The following is a 16,858-nucleotide window of genomic DNA, read 5'->3' as shown; positions in this document are numbered from 1 at the left end:
TAAAGTCCCCCTATTACACAGAACAAAGAGACCTTGTAATTACTAAGCCACGGTTTCTAGGCTCTTTCAAGTTTTACCAACTTGCTGCCCCTTAACCTTTTTCCTTATGTCATTAAGAAAATGAAAAATCACTGTATTCCCCTTGAATGGAGATGAACAATAGAGACTTTGATTGCATTTAATATCTCCCCTCTAGATCACTTTTTTTCTCCATTCTAAAAGAATAAAATAGGGCTATCACTATTGTTATCTTGCCTCAATATTAGGTCATTTAGAGATTCTTCTCCCTCTAGAGAACTGGCTTCTACACTCCGAATGAAACTAGTGTACTAAAAAGGATACTCCCTAGTTCTGCAACCAGAGACCAGTACAGTAGAGAAACAATTAAAGATTATCTGTTCTCAAGGTTCTAATGTTACCAGAGTACTAGAGGAGTAGGTAAACCTTTATGTTGGGTACCCATCAAAATGTAATCTACAGCCAAATTTGAATGACTTTCACTAAAATTGTTATATTTACAAGTACCTTCATCTCTATCTGGCAGCAATAAGATGAATCTCTTAAGAAGAAAATTAAATGCATCTTCTCAAATTCAGAACAAAAGAAATATGATATAAATATTCAAGCACCAACATAAATTTTAAATATTCAGGTGAAACTTAAACATTGTTCTACTCATGAATACAGTATTTAGATTATCTGTATAAAATTCTGACACATCTAGCAAATTTAAATGCAGAGAAAATGTATTTTGCAACAATTATTTCATTAATTAAAAGTGATGAGTTTTAAGTTTTTTCTCTTCCATTCCAAATGTTAAGAAAACCAAAGTATATGGAAAAATCAAACTCTTAAGCCATGAAAAACAAAATAGGCATTAAAAGAAAAACAAACAAACAAACAACACTTCCCCCTGTAACAAACAAAGTGACCAACATACCAACGTTAGCTCTGAAAATTAGAGATACTAAATTTATCAGCAAAAATTTACAGAAAATAAATTACTTAAATTGCAAAATGAGCTAGACTATTTAATTCAAGATTATACATACATGCTCAACTACTGGTTCCATCAGTGAGTTAGAGCTTAACTCATGACTTAATACTGGCTCCCATTTATAAATTAAAATTAGAATTTTTAAACGTCTTACAGAATTTTGCTTTAAAACAACTTTTTAAGTTTATTCTGGTGCATTAGTTAACAAGTTCCTATCCTAAACAATTATAGCCTATTCTATTTAACAGACTAGCTGGCAAGAGTACATACATAATGCAGAAGTTATTGTCAAATGGAGAATGCTCTTACAGACAAACGGAAACAACACAGGACTAGTAACACACTACGTGTGTGTAGTCATTTTACCTTCAATTGAAAGCCTGTGAAATACTGGAAAGGTGTAATATATCATCTTAAAACCTTGATCTATACACACTAATTGTTTCTATATTGTACTTAAAAAATCAGAAATGTGCTATTCATACCTGTTCAGAGTTAAGTCAAATACTACCGCCCCCTCTCAAAAAAATGTTTCTGATGTACTTTCTTAAAAGAAAATACTTCTTCTGGTATGTGCTTACCAAAGAAACATGTACTGAGGAAAGCTGGCGGGAACAACAATGCCAATGTAAAACATTAAGCCCTCTACTTAAATGAAGCAATACATAACAATATTAACCAACAAAGATATAATTACTCACTTAAGTGGGTAAAAATGCTCCCAATTTCCTTCAGCTGATCTTAATGTCCAGAGAATGGATTTAGATCCATCTACATCTTGGAAAATGGAATTTAAAATAGGCTATTAGTTTAGGCAAAAACTAATCAACAAGTCAGAGAGCTTCAGAGGCACACTTTAATGAGAACACTTCAGGGGCTACCCATTAGAGAAATTTTTGAAGCACATTCTTCTGGTGGCAATATAAATTGGAATAACCTTTTCGAAAGGCAATTTGGCTACTGAAGTGTTTATATCCTTTGATCTAGGTAAGCCCACTCCAGGGGATTTTTCCAAAAGAAATAAAGAGGAAAGTATTCTAAAATGTACACAAAGAGGTTTGTTCAACGCAATACCGTTTAAAATGGTGAAAAATTAGGAACAATCTAAACGTAAAACAGGTAAAAGACTAGGTAAATTAAGGTCCCATTAACCTAAGAGAATTACATAGCAAATGAAATGAAAACAATTTTAACAATACATGATATAGTTTAACGAAAAAACATAAAACTGCCTTTATTTACAATGAGGGGGAAAATAAAAGAATATGGTAAGGTGCAGAATAGAAGAGGGGGAAAAAAATAAGACCACCTCATGATGATCTTGTGGATATCTGGGTGACTTTTCTTGATTTTATTATTACTATAGTATTGCTTATGCAATAGATAGAGCAGAAAAGCATTAATTTAAAAACTTTTACATGATCTGGAAGAAGAAGCATAGCAAATACAAGTATACTGATTATTCAAATTATTCTATACCTTAATTTCTATGCGATCAAAGAGCAACAATATAAAGACATGAGCCTCTAAAGGAAACTTCTGGTACTGAAACATACTACAATTATTTCATAAGTAAGAAATGTCACTAGATTCATAGATACCTTTTTTTAAGTTTTGGTAGTCTACCTATACCTCTGAAAAATAGAAATCCATCCATTTCCTGTTTCAAAAGGGTGTCAATTACTTTACGTCCACCTTTGAAAGAAATGAAGTTTGAAGGAAGGAGAAAGTTTTTACCTTGTTCTATATAAAATGAATCCATGATCTTTTAAAAAACAAAACTAAAATTATAAGCATATTAAAAATGCCAACAATATTGCTAGATTTAAAGTATACTGAAGTTTTTAAAAAGGGGAGGTATGCTGGGGGATAAAAAAAAAATTAAACAGCTGGCATTTCAACTCTTTAAAAAGGACCAACTTAACCCTACCACATATATCTTTTAGCAACTTAATAACATTTTAAGTTCAAGGAAAATGACATATCAAATAGACCTCCTCAAGATGTCATTTACAAAAACTGACAAATGACTCCTCAAACATCCAATCCAAGAGAAAAGCCTGTTACTGGAGATGATTTTTATTCAAGTATTTTTTTAATGACACTTAAATTCTGAACTCAAAGTAATGATAAAGAAGTCAAGTTTGATTCTCTGAACACCTATTTCCTGTCCAAAGAGCCCTTTTGTTCTGCTTCCCTGCTTAATTTTAATGTTCAGTTTGCATCAGAAAATAGCAACAATGACAAAACCTAACATACACAGAAGCATAAAGGAGCAAAAGTGTAAAATAAAGGATCATTAAAAGATTAGAACAAAAATCCTACCAACAAAACCTCCACAATTTTCTGTTTGCTTCACCTCAGATTAACTTCACTTGAAGCTGTACTCCAAAGCAACCAAACCTGAATACCAAGCTCCACCTTCTCCAATTTTAGTGGCTGAAGAGTAAAATCTCCTCCCTGTTAGTGAAACTGATAATTGTGATTGGATCCGGCTAATATCCATTATTTTAAAGAACTTTTCCTTGCTAGCAGGTTAGGTAAACACTCTAAAACCCCCTGGATAAGCTGGTTTCTTAAAGGAACAGTAGGTAATGTTTCAGTTTTCCCATCACATACTATTTGCTTACTCTTTTGTCTAGGTAAAAAATAAATAAACCAAGTAACAGAAATGAAAATCTCACAGATGCAGCATTAATTTGCAGTTCAGCAACCAACTGTTTAAAATACAATGCTTTTAAGCTAAATCATTTGATATTTTTTACAGAGCCTGAAGGTGAAGTTATGCTTTATAAAGACTCCTTTTTCAATACAGTTCACATTTTGTATGAAAATTTTAAAACGGCAACAGAAAATCCATTGCAAAATTTTGCTAATAAGAACAAAACAGTCTTTTCTCTAAGACTTAAACATAAAACCACATCTTAAGTGAAAATACATAGCACTAAAACACTGAATGCAAAAATTTCATTTCTAAGCTATCAAATTCACTGATACTTCTGTTCTCAGTATCACAAGAATAGAATGAAATTTTCAGTGACATCAGACTGATAATTCTATTTGAAACTGAAGAAAAATGAGGCAGAAACATTATTTCTATATTACCACATTTACAGGTCTGACATTGCGCGTTTTTGCAAGGATAATGCTTATCCACTGCAAATGGATATCTATAAAAGGAGAAGGCAACTTGTTCTAATGAACATGTTCAGGTATAAAGTTTGGAATGGTTTAAGCTGGTTTTTTAAAAAATCATTATTATTTTTTTAAGAGATGGTTGGACACTATTTTGTACCCTACTTAAGTATTACTTTAACGTGGCATGGAAACCCTAAGATACAGCTGAAGGGTATACATACACCTCTTAAAACAGTAAGTTATGTTAAATGTTATTTTTACTACAGAGATTCTGATTTTTCAACAAAAAAGACCTACAGTCACTTTGTACATTACTAAATTTGCTGTATTTTATTATGTTTATTTTAATTAGAACTGTGTGTTTTTAGGAGCTTGACCCATTAACTACTACTCTGACATTAATCATTATCTGACTGAATGACATTTAAATAATATTAAGCTCTACCAAAAATTGACTGATTTATAAAAACACATTCAAAATTAAAGCAAATTAGCGTAGCTCCTTCTTAAAACATATTCAGTAAGTTTATATAATTTTAAATTTGAATTTAGTTTTCTAAGTTAAAAACCTTTCAAGCATTTTTCCTCAAAGAAAATTCATATATTAGAACAACATAAAGCCAACAAACTTGTTTTGAATACAAAGAGAAGCCTTTGTAAGAAACTGAAAATTCACATAATTGCAACTAGACATGAATATGGAGTAATACCCTGCAGAAGCCCAAACAGCTGCATAATCTATTATGCCTTTTAAGTGGACAAATTGAAAGAGCCAATTCACAGAGGTCTAGTCCCAAAATCCTTTGCAAGGATTCATGGCTGTGAATGCCCAGTACTTCACGAGTCAAGTTCAGGTTTTCTTCCCACTGTGTGAACACTTGCAAAAGGACACTGGAAGCAGAAGAGGTACAGGAACAAACAATAGAAAAAATACATAATTTGAGTTACAGCATAGAACTTGAGTTAATCATAAAACAAGTTTTAGATGGCCAAAATTTTACAGGGTTATAGAAAAAAAGATGGCAAATATTTTAATCTTAAAATGTGCCAAGCATAAAATTAGTAGACAGTTATGGGAACCAAAAGAACCTTTGTTCTAACGCCAGATTTTCACATTGAAGTTAATTATCTGTGTAAAACAAACGCATAGAACATACACTAATTTAACACCAAAACCACTCTCAATCTATAACCAACAGAAAAGAGAAATATAGACTTAGCTATTCCAGATTGTTCAAAGATCTCCAGGACCTACTTGAAAGAACTTCAAGTTGATAAATATCATTTTAGGTGGCTTACAGGTTAAAATTAAGGGTATTTTATTCCTCTCCTAAATCCATAGTAGAAGAAAACAACAGCAAAAATAAACGAAAAGAAAGCATTACCACAACTGAGATTATTTGAAAACAATATTGCTTCATAGGAACAGGGAGGCTGCAAAAGCTTCAAGGCTCCCAGATTGCATGTGACAATATCACTTTTTGAACATCAAGTATTCAAAGGACGTATTGTATATTCTTTGTGGGAGTTCAGAGGTTTTCCCAAACCTATCAACTGAAAACAATTTAGAAGAGCACAAGCCACTGAACAACTTGGTCTCATTTCACTTTTGATTAAAAAGACCCTATATAAAGAATCAATACTTAGACTATTAGGAACAACTTTTGGTACAAACAGAGCAGGGTGAAAACTTCCACAGAATTTTTAAGCACTGAGAATAGCTCAAACTATTCTTCCTACAACAGAAATTAATCCTTGGCAGTAGTATCCCTGGGTGCTATATAAATATAATTACAGGTATAATATAAAATATACTTTATATATAATATAAAATATAAATACAGGTAGTTAAGGCAGTAGTAGGTGAAAGGACCACCCTGACATTAGCAAAAACATGACTAGGGTCACTAAGGGTAAAGTCTGAAAAACACCAACTAACGGAGGAAGAAAAAAATTAAGAAATAGTTCCCTGACAAATACATGGTGTCTACAGAAGTGAGGTATGTATTTGAGTTTGCAACTCCTGATGACTACCTTCTAACTCGTTAAGGGAAAAGAATACAAGGTGAGAATCGGGGAGAGAGGGAGGGTGGTGATGGCCCATTCAGCAAAATACTAAACACAAAGGAAACATTAAGAAAATAAACAGATTAGAAAGCATAAACCAAGCTGATGTCTTTTATAAGACAGTAAATTGCTTTAAATCTAAAGGAATAAACAGGTTACCAATAAAGTAAATTAAAAAGGAACAGAGATCATAGTATTGAGACCGAAGTATAAGTAAAGGAAAAAGCATTCATAATCCTCAATTATTTAGATTTAATAGTCATAAATTTTCAAGTGCCAAATAACACACAATAGATATAGAAAAATGAAAGAAAACAGATTGGCAGACTTTAAATTCCCCTTTCTTTAGCAGCCTAAGCCAAGGAAAAAAACCCAGAAAAACCCAAAAAACCCAAAAGACGAATGATGCGTAGCAATTATTTCATAAGGATAATTTTTATATAGCTATCAAAAGAAAAGCTTCTCTTCTCAAGTCACAGGAAAACATATTTAATTTTAGTCATGAAGAAAACCAAAAATTTTAAAAAGCACAAGTTGAATAGGGAGCATTCTCTACCTATTGAAAAGTTTATTCATCCATCAAACTTTTTGAACACCTACTATATGCTGGGCACCACTAGCTGCTGTGGATGCCATGGTGAACTGTCTCTCCATTGTAGAAACTTACAGTCTAGAGTTAGACCAGTGCTGTCCAGCAAAAAAACAATGCGAGCCACATACTATTTTCCATTTTCTAGTGGCCACGCTAAAACATTTCAATAAAGTTAAATTGAATGTAATATTTTATTTAATGTAAAACATGTAAAAGCATTTTTAAAAGTAATGAATTATTTCAATATGTAATCAATAATTTAAAAATTGAGCTCTTGTCCCTTTTTTGTGCTAGAAATCGAGTTCTTATTTCATACTTACAGCACATCTCAATTCAGACTTGCCATATTTCAATAGCCAGATGTGGCTACTTAAACTTAAATAAAATACCGTAGCTATCAGCCACATGATTATTTATAAATTAAGATAAATTTTCATCGTTGTAAAAGACTCTTTATCTCTGCTGTCCATTATAATAGCCACTAGTCACATGTGGTTACTGAGCACCTGAAACGTGACTAGTAAGCCTGAGGATATGAATTTTTTATATTATTTAACTTTAGTTAATAATAAACAGCCACAAATGGCTAGTAACTACCAGATTGGAAAGCACAGCTTTAGAAGAAAAAGATGCTAAAACAAACCAAATGTGTCCAATGTGAAAAGATTAAATATAGCCAACAGAAGAACTTAACCTCTTTTGCCAGCATTAAGGATTAATTCATCAAGAAAATCACAATTAAGCAAACGGGGACAGCATATGCAAAGATCCTGAATGGGGAAAAAGTGAAAATACAGTAGAAATAATGAAAGAAAGTATCAAGGAGCAAAACAAAGTTATTTGCAGGCGACTGATTTGGATCATGGAATATAAATAGGATAGGAAGGTGGCGGCGAAGTGGAAGCAGCCTTACCACTTGGAAATAAGTCTTGCAATAAAGTCTGTCCCACTCTCTTCACTCAGTAAACTCCAGTCATTCCAATCTCGGTCAAATCCTAAATCAAGCCAGGTACTTTTCGTCCCCTTTGTGCTAGCAGTTCCCTTTACTTGGGAAACTTCCCCCAGCACTTTCCTGATCTTAGAACTCAGAATCACAGTTCCAAATTTTCTATACAGGACAAGCGTTAAGGCAGTAATCCAACTGGAAGATACGGGGTGGAGGGGGTAGGGTGGAGTTTGAAGCTGTCTGCAAGGCAATTTTTACAAAAAACTTCTACAGAAAAAGTTCAGTGTGTCATTTTTTTAATGTTCTGACAGACTGGGGAAGCTAAGAAAACTCCTCAAACACACTTTAGTATCACCACTAACTTTAAACATTATAATCTCAGGACATCCAACTAGCACCTTCTAATCTCTATCAGCACACCCTATTTCTTTCCTTCCCAGCACTTGTCAAAATCTGGAAACTGTTTACTCATTGGTTTGTTAATAGCCTAGCTTTTCCAACAGACTGTAAACTCCATGAGAGCAAAGACCCTGTGTCATTTTCATCCTTGTATCCTCAGCACTTAGCACAATGTCCAACTAGCATGGAGCAATGGTTTAAAGAATGAAAACTGCAACTGCAGGGATTTTAATAAAAATATTTCTTGTCAAATTTTAAGGAACAGAGCTAAAACTAGGCTCAAAGGAAAACTTAATGGCATTAAAATTCTTTTCATTATACAACATAAAACATTAAGTGTAGAAATAACACAATATTTTTTTAATTTAAAAATTCAAAACCAAAAACCTAAAAAATCAACTAAAACGACCCTAAAGAATCAACTAAAAAACTCGAGGACTAACAAAGCAACAACCAAAAATTTGGGGGGAAAAGGGGGACGGTAAGACTTAACAATAACAAAATAAAAACACATTATTACTCCCAGTTACTAAAACCATGTGCACTGATTTATATTGAATAAAAGCTAAAAAGAATAAAAGGTAAAAAGAACCAAACATATATGTATTTAGTATATGACAAAAGTAGCTTTATTTGAAGACAAAAGAAAAAGTTTTCTTTAATGGGGCTGAAATAACTGATTGACTATTAAGGAAAAATAAGGACAATTATTTCACTTCACATGTTATGTCAAAATAAATCCTGGATGAACAGAAGAGAGATAGATATGAAAAATGAAACCACAAAACAACTAGAAGAAAACAGTTATCTGGGTAGGAGAATCCATTAAATATGAAAGTAGAAGCTAAATATAAAAGGAAAGTATTAACCTAAACTTCTTAAAAGGTAAAAACTCTTCTACATTATTAAAAAATATATATCATAAACAAATGAAAGGCTAATGAAGAGCCAGGGAAAACGTTTGCAGTATGTGTCAAACAGTGGCTATCCTAAATATATAAAAGGCTAAAAAGGGTATCGCAAACACAAAACACCACCCCAAATGAGCCAAAGACAAACTAGATGTCCAACACCTATATCTCTACTCATTATCATAATTAATTAATCTAAGAAATAAATAATAAATCTTATGGAAAGGAAAAGAAGGAAAGAAAATACTATTTCTTGGTAAAGATATGGAGGAAATGTGTATTCTCTCATATTTTCAGTCAAACTTTACACAGGTTTGGTCAACTTCATACTATAATGTTAGTCAAACTTTTAAGACAAGATTTGTCAGTATTTATGAAAAGACAAAAAATGTTCATATCCTTTAAGCAATTTTAAGACAGGCTGAATCATAAAGGAATGAGAAATACATAGTAAGATTTAGCTCTTAAGATGTTCTTTACCACATTATAATAGTGAAAATGGGATAAAGTAACACGTTATACACAACAGGTGACTAGTTAAATTACAGTATTTCATAAGATGAAATGGTATGCACCTTTTAAAAATTAATTTTTAATATATGGGGACCTAATGATAAACCTAATGATAAATAAATGATAAATCCTGTGGCCCCCAACAGTTTACATTCAAGCAGGGGATACAGACAATAACCAAATAAATCATTTCAGATGTTAGGTTGTAAAAGGAAATGAAGAAGGGTAACAGAGTTGTCAGGGAAAGTGGTCTGAGAAGGCATCTCAAAAGGAGTGACTTTTGAACAAAACACGACTGAGTGTTCCAGGCAGAAGGAACAACAATTTTAAGAACTAAGCTTGGCATGCTCACGAACCCCCAAAAAGACCAGTATCACTGGGGGTACATGAGTCAGGGGAGAGTGGCAGGATGTAAGTGTATGAAGCTGGCAGGCCTGATAGTCTCGAGCAGCACCATCCAATCTGTAGCCACAGGCAACGCCAGCCTAAAAAGTACCTAAAGTGGAAAATACACAACGAATTGCGAAGACAGTCTGAAAAAAGGTAAGTAAAATACCCCATTAATAATTTCTTATATTGATTACTTGTTGAATCATAATATTTTTCGGTTAAAAAATATTTCACCTGTTTCTCTCCCTTTTTTTGGTAAATGCAGCTATCAGAAAATTTTAAATTTCTTATGTGGCTCGCATTTGTAACTCCTACTATATTTCCATTGGACATCGCTGGTCTAGGGTATAAAAAAGTTTGAATTTATTTTGTGTACTGAAAAGTTGTGGAGGGTTTTGAGTCTGGGAATAACATAATCTAATTTATACATTTAAATGATTGTTCTGCACAGGAAAAGCAAGTAGACGGTAGGAGACAGATTGAAGAAAAGGTACCAGTTAGGTGACTACTACCACCATCTTTTGTACAACAAAGATGTTGAGAGGGATCATATTTGGGGTAAGTTTTGAAGATAGAAGCAGTCTAGTATTGTTTACAATTCAACATTTAGTTGTTTAGGATATGAAGAATACACAAAAACAGAAAGACTGGGGGTATACCTGCCAAAATGTTAATGATTATTTATTCTTTGTAACTTTTCTGAAAGTTTGAAAAAAAAATGCCCTTATAATCAAATACAAAAGTGAGTTGTTTTTTTAACACGATAAAATAGCCCTATCAAAACAAAGCATCGTGACATTTGTCTGCAGGCTGCATACCCTGTTCAAAACACACACACACCCCATCTCTCATGCCTTTAAACAAAAAACAGCTTATTCAAAGATATACATAACCTCATATTATTTACACACCGTTTTCAGGAAGTTAATACTGCTCCCTAATTTGTCTTTGCATTGCTGTTTGCATGATAAATAAAAGCACTCCCAAATCTGAGGCAAAGGAAATAAAAAGTACTTAAATGTGTGATTAACATATCCTGGTAAATACTCACCACACACCTTTCTCCAAAAATGTTCCCAAGGACACACTCAATGTAATTCCAGAGAATACACTTTGGTCCTAATCCTTTTCCTTAAAGGCTCTGCCATTCGATATGTGTGTGCTCCCCTTAACTAAAGTCTGCATAACTGAAAGGATAAACTTAGGACAGGTTTCTTTTACATGAGTATACTAAGGCACAAGAGAAGTTTTAAGTAATTTGCCAGAGACTACAAAGGGGGAAGGAGGAACACAGAGTGATTTATTTTATACCCAATCAAGTGTTTTTTTCTACTATGTTTACATTTTGCACTGAAAAAGGAGGTATCAAATAGTGCCAGACTTCTTACCACGGGATTTCCAAGGAAAAGAGTCATTGTATACAGATCAACAGGAATCCTGGGTTCTCATGCAAATGTTCAAAAACTGTGAACCAACCACTACGGATATGAATCTTCCATTAAAACATAAAAGAGAATCCTAAAGTTTTTCATTTATTTTATTTCTAGTATTTCAATCTCTTTTACTCCTGACTACCTAAAATTTCCCAATGAAATCTACATTCACTCTAAAGAAACTCTGGCACTTGTGCACCAGGAGCCAGGAAACAAATGTTCATAAAGCACAGCTGTTGACAGCAAAACAAAATCAAAAACATAATCTGAAGTCCCATGAGTTACGGAAGATTAACACAATATTGTACAGCAATGAAAGGACTGAACTACAGCCGCATGCTACTTTTATAAAGCTCAAAAGAAAAGCAAACTAAACACACTGAGCACACAAACGTTATGTGATGAAACTTTCTAAAATATGAAACAGAATGGTAAACAAAATCCACTACACTGAAATGATTACCTCAGTAAGAAGAGGCAGAGGTATAAGACAGGTAAGAAACTCATAAACATATGCAAGTTTTGGTAATGTTCCAGTTATTGGTTTGGGGGTGCAAATCAGGAGTTTTATTATATTTTATCTCTTTATACCGCACTGTGTGTATTCATACTCTTGTGGTATCAAATATACTTTGAATACTTGGCTTCTTAAAAAAGGGCTTTATGGAGGTATAAGTGACATACAATAAAGTGCACACACTTTAAAGTGTAAAATGTGATCTGTCGTGATAATTTCACAGGAAATTATCACTACAATCGAGATAATAATCCAACAACCCCTAAATACTCCTCCTGTACACCTTTGCGATCCGTCTCATTAAATGTGTTTTAAAACGTTAAAGAAAAAAAGTTAAAAGACAACCTGTTTGGGAATTTTGCAGAAAGAGAACATTTTCCCCTGAAGCCCTAGACTACGGGAAACTTGGCAAGTGTCCTAAAATTGGCAATATAAATATTACATAACTAACCTTAAAAGTGTTCGGGATTTTACATTAAAAAGTCACATTCCGAATTTGATCTGCAAGAGGACTTTAAATCTCTTTCTCGGAGCATTAAACCATTAAAAACTAACCAGTTTTTACCGCCAAACAACTTTAAACATAAATGGTCTGTGTGTAACCCTAAGCCCTTAACTTCTTCACAATGTTGAACGACCTTCTAGCTGTGAACATACATCATCAGAGCACCTTAATCGTGTGGTTTAGCACAAGCTTTCAACGTAAAAGTTAAAATTATTTCAAACACAATATTCTGCTGTACTTGTTTACGTAGCTAGACGGCAACTTGAAAATAGTATTTGAGAGTAAAATTCAGAAATCCTGAGTCCACCAAACAGAAGCAGAGGAAAAAGAGACCGACCCCAATCCCCTTTTCTAGTCCGACTTGCTAGACTTTCCTCCTCGCCGGCTTTTGAAAACACGGCAGGTGAAAAACATTTCAAAAAGGACTCAGGCTCGGAGCCGCGGGGCGGGGAACTTGACCGGGGCTGGTGACAGGGACGCGCCCGAGGGTGCCCGGCGTCCCTCCGACCCCTCACCCGCCAACTGCTTGGCACCGGGTGCGAGCGGCGAGCGCAGCGGCCCCCGCGGCCCGCAGGGAGTAGGAATCCGACCTCTGCGCGCCAGCCCCCGCCCCCGGCGGTAAGCCCCGGACCGCGAGCGCCGGGCGCGCGCCCGAGGGGGACGGCTGCGCCCCGGCCCCTGCCCCCGGGGCCGGGAATCCCCTCGCCCGTCAGCAAACGCCGGCCCGGGCCCGCGAGCGAGCGGCCAGCCCACCACCTGCTGCGCCCGCCGGCCGCCCTCAGCTTCCGGCTCCCCCGGGCCGGGAAGAGCCGGGGGAGGGCCTCGTCTCAGCCTCAACCGAGTGGGGGAAGGGAGTGAGAGGGGGAGGGGTGGCGCCGGGCCGCCAGGGCCCTGTGGGCCGCGGTCCTCACCTGGCGGCGGCTCTCTCCGCCTGACGCGCTGCCCGCCGCCGCCGGTCGCCGCCGGTGAATGGGGACAGGTGAGGCCACCAAAACCCCGCTCGCCCCGGCCCGGCCGCCGCCACCAGCCCCTCCGCCTGCTGTTTATTAAACTTTTCTGTTTGGTTGTTCGGCCTGTGACGCGGCCGCCGTGGAGAGCTCCGAGATTGGCCGGCTCCTAGCGCTGACGCGGCACCCCCCGCCCGCAGCCTAATTATCACCGGCCGGGGCGGAGCCGCAGGCCGGAGCCCGTGATGAGGGGCGGGGCCAGGGCTCGGAGCGCGCAGCGATTGGCTAGGGCCCAGAGAAGAGGCGGGGCGGAGCGAGGGGAGACGCTCCTCCGCCCTCTCCGCCTCCACTGTCCTTTCCTCCGGTCTCCCTGGGTTCCTCTTCCTGGCGGCGGGAGGACGTTTCGAGGCGTTGTGCGGTGATGTGTTGGGTCGGGGGCAGTAGGTTCAGGTCCCTCTGCTACCTCGAAGGGTGTCCCATGTTCCTGTCCCGGGTTGAGGCGCCAGAAAGAGTTGCGCTCCACCTGCCAGTTGTGCAAGAGGAATTCCGAGCTCTCCCCACGTGCAACCTCGTGCCCCCACTCCATCTTTGCAAGCGCAAAGTCCAGGGTCCGGGTGCGTACTCGAAGGCAGTACTCTGCCCCGCCCTGAGCCATGGCTTGGAAAGAGAAGGAAGAAGAGAAGCGCACGTGCACACGTGTGCCACACACACACACACACACACACACACACACACACACATGCACCGATACACACGCCCCCACAGGCACCCAACTCCCAGCGTTTCCAAAAGCGCGTGTCCGCTTCCCGGCTGAGTGGAGCAGGCCGCGCTACTACGCTGGGGCGTGGGGTGATGAGAATGGCTCCCCCGCAGTTTCTCGGCCTTCGGGCTCACGTGCAGTTCAAGAAGTACAAGATCGGAGTTCGAGGATATTCAGTCCTACCGTGAAAGAGGGGTTCGGATGGGGCCGGCAGGTAGGAGGCGGACCGAGTCCTGAGGATCCTCTTTAATTTTATATTTGATGTTTTGTTCATGAATCTTTTTTTTTGGAACTAATTTTGATGTTTAAGAAAATATAGTATTAGGGACTTCCCTGGCGGTCCAGTGGTGAAGATTCCACGCTTCCAATGCAGGGGGCGAGGGTTCGATCCCTGGTTGGGGAACTAAGATCCCACATGCCTCGCCAAAAAAAGTGAATGAATTTAATTTTTAAAATATATAGTAATTGAAATATTATTTATCTTGATTACTGAGCTTTTTGGTGCCCCTTTAAATTTTAAGCTTGAAGTATCTCACTATCCTCACCCTAGTCGGGTGGCGCTGGGGGGAGAGATTTTGAGGTGACTGACTGTAAAGGTAAGGTGTTTTGAAATACGGCTTTGGGATAAGAAGCAGTTAATTATAGAGGAGAGATAGGGGCCAGAAAGAAGTTTTCAAGGAGAAGGTGGCATTGGTTTTTGGCACTGAAGAGTGCATACGGCCCAGCCTGCTGGGAACCAAAAGAAGCATTTTCCTGCTCTCCTAAAGAGGCTGGAAGATGCAGTGTGGGGGTTTGAAGAACAGAATGTGAAATGTTATGCGGTGTCAAACAGATGCTTCAGGAGCAAGGTAAGGAGTGCTCTGTGAAGTTACACCTAGTGTAAGCCAAAGAAGGGGGACAGTAGTAAACTGGAGGGTCTTGCCCAGGACCTAAAGGTATTCAAAATGTGGTTTTAAAATGCATTCAAGTTTAATTTTAAAAACATACATACAAACAATGGACTAATGCAGCAAAAGAGGATTTTGCCCAAGGACATCATCCCTGATAATGGGGACTGGAGATCAGGTTATAATGGAGACTAGAGATGGTGTTACGGTCAATTATTTTACAGATCTTCGAAGCCAAATTGAGTAGTTGACTTTACTTAGTGGGAAATGGGAAGCCATTATAGAACAAGAACTATAAGGAGAGGAAATGGTGAATTATAAAAGTTTGGTGGATTCTTCTGGTACTAGGAATAATTTTGCAGCCTGGGCCACCTGGGGTACTTTCAGCTGTTCACTGCCCTCTTGTCACTGGGTAGAAGAACTATATGAAAGGAACTTAGGTTTTTGGCCAGGGTTCAGATCCCTAATCAAACGTGTTACTCAGAGACATTGAGCAATACTCAGACTCTCTGGGTCTCAATTTTTTGAGTCTGGGAAACATCAGCAAACAAAACAAAGATCACTACCTTTATAGATTTTTCATTCTAATGGGGGAGACACGAAAAACATAAGTATGTAAGTTAGAAGATGGTAAGTGGTATAGACTGAAGAAAAAGTAGAGCAGGGTAGAGGCTGTGGGAGGGTGGGTTGCAGTGTTAAACAGAGCAGTCAAGGTAGGCTTCATTGAGAAAGTGAGGTTTGAATAGAATTGTAAGAGATGAGGGTGTAGTCCTGAATACCTGGGAGAAGAGCATTCCAGACTGAGAGAACTGTTAGAACAATGGGCCCCAAGGCAGGAACGGCCAGGAAATTGGTGTTCCTAGAGCCGGGTGAGCTGGGGAGAATAGGAGAGGAAGTTAGGGAGGTAGGGAGGACCTACTCACGTAGGGCCTGGGGGGGTCATTGGCTTTTACTGTAGAGCCAGTGCATGGTTTTGAGCAGAAAAGTAACATGATCTGACTTAGATTTTAAAGGATCATTCTTCCTGTCATGTTGAGAGTGGACTAGGCGCAAACAGGGTAGAAGCAGGAACTTTTAGGAGGATACTGTCTGCATCCACGTGAGAGAGAGCGGTGACTTGGACCAGTAGAGCCAACAGAATTTCCTGATAGATGGGACGTAGTGGGGGACAGTGAAGAGTCAAAGGTAACATTCAGGTTTTTGGCTTGTGCAACTGAAAGAGGGAACAGGATGGAGATCAGGAGATTCTTCTGGCCCACGTTGCATTCGAGATTATGTTTACACGTCCGAGTCGAGATGTCAGGTGGGCAGTTGGATGTATATCGCTGGAGCTGGGGCTCAGGTGAGGGGAAGATATCGGTTTGGGAGTCATCATCATATAAATAGTACGTAAAGCCTTGAGACTGAGCAGGAAGTGAATACAAAGCAGACCAAGGACTGAGCCCTGGGGGTTCTGACATTGAGAGTTCACGGAGAAGTGTAGGAATTCACAGGGGAGACCAAGAAGGAGGAAACAGGAGGTTGGAGGAAAACAGAAAGAGTTTGGTGTCCTAGAAGCCAAGTGAAAAAGTGGGTTAAGGAGCAAGTATCAAAAGCTGCTGATAGTTCAAGTGTGAAGAGGACTGAGAATTGACTGTTGCATTTAGCAACATAGAAATCACCTTGGAGAATATAGTTTAGGTGGAGGGTAAAAGCCTGATGGGAGTGGCAATAGTATTTATTAGGGATTTGATGGGGGGCGGTTAATGCAATAATATGTGTGAAAGAGCTTTGTGAACTGGCAAGGATATGATCAAGTTCCTAGGGATTTTATCTTAAATTTCTTTTCATTCAGATTCTTGCCCAGTTTATCATTA

General features: G+C 38.0%; 1 protein-coding gene across 4 annotated transcripts in view; it reads right to left on the bottom strand.

Annotated features, from left to right (window-relative positions):
- The window catches only part of ZFAND6 (zinc finger AN1-type containing 6), a 75,949-nt gene extending 62,434 nt beyond the window's left edge, over positions 1-13,515 (bottom strand). Inside the window, exons 1-2 of one of the 4 annotated variants that reach the window (XM_079910064.1) lie at positions 13,320-13,424; positions 1,699-1,774 (exon numbers count right to left, since the gene is read on the bottom strand). The gene's annotated coding sequence lies outside the window, so the exon portion shown is untranslated. Of the gene's footprint in view, positions 1-1,698; positions 1,775-3,322; positions 3,710-13,319 lie in introns of those variants that run through there. The other 3 variants (XM_079910063.1, XM_079910066.1, XM_079910065.1) reach the window with 3 other exon arrangements.
- Positions 13,516-16,858: the final 3,343 nt, after the last annotated feature.

This window comes from Stenella coeruleoalba (genome assembly GCF_951394435.1).
Source record: "Stenella coeruleoalba genome assembly, chromosome: 2".
Lineage (NCBI taxonomy): Eukaryota > Metazoa > Chordata > Mammalia > Artiodactyla > Delphinidae > Stenella > Stenella coeruleoalba.
The sequence above is the reverse complement of the archived record's forward strand: the minus strand, read 5'-3'. Positions and strand labels throughout refer to the sequence as shown.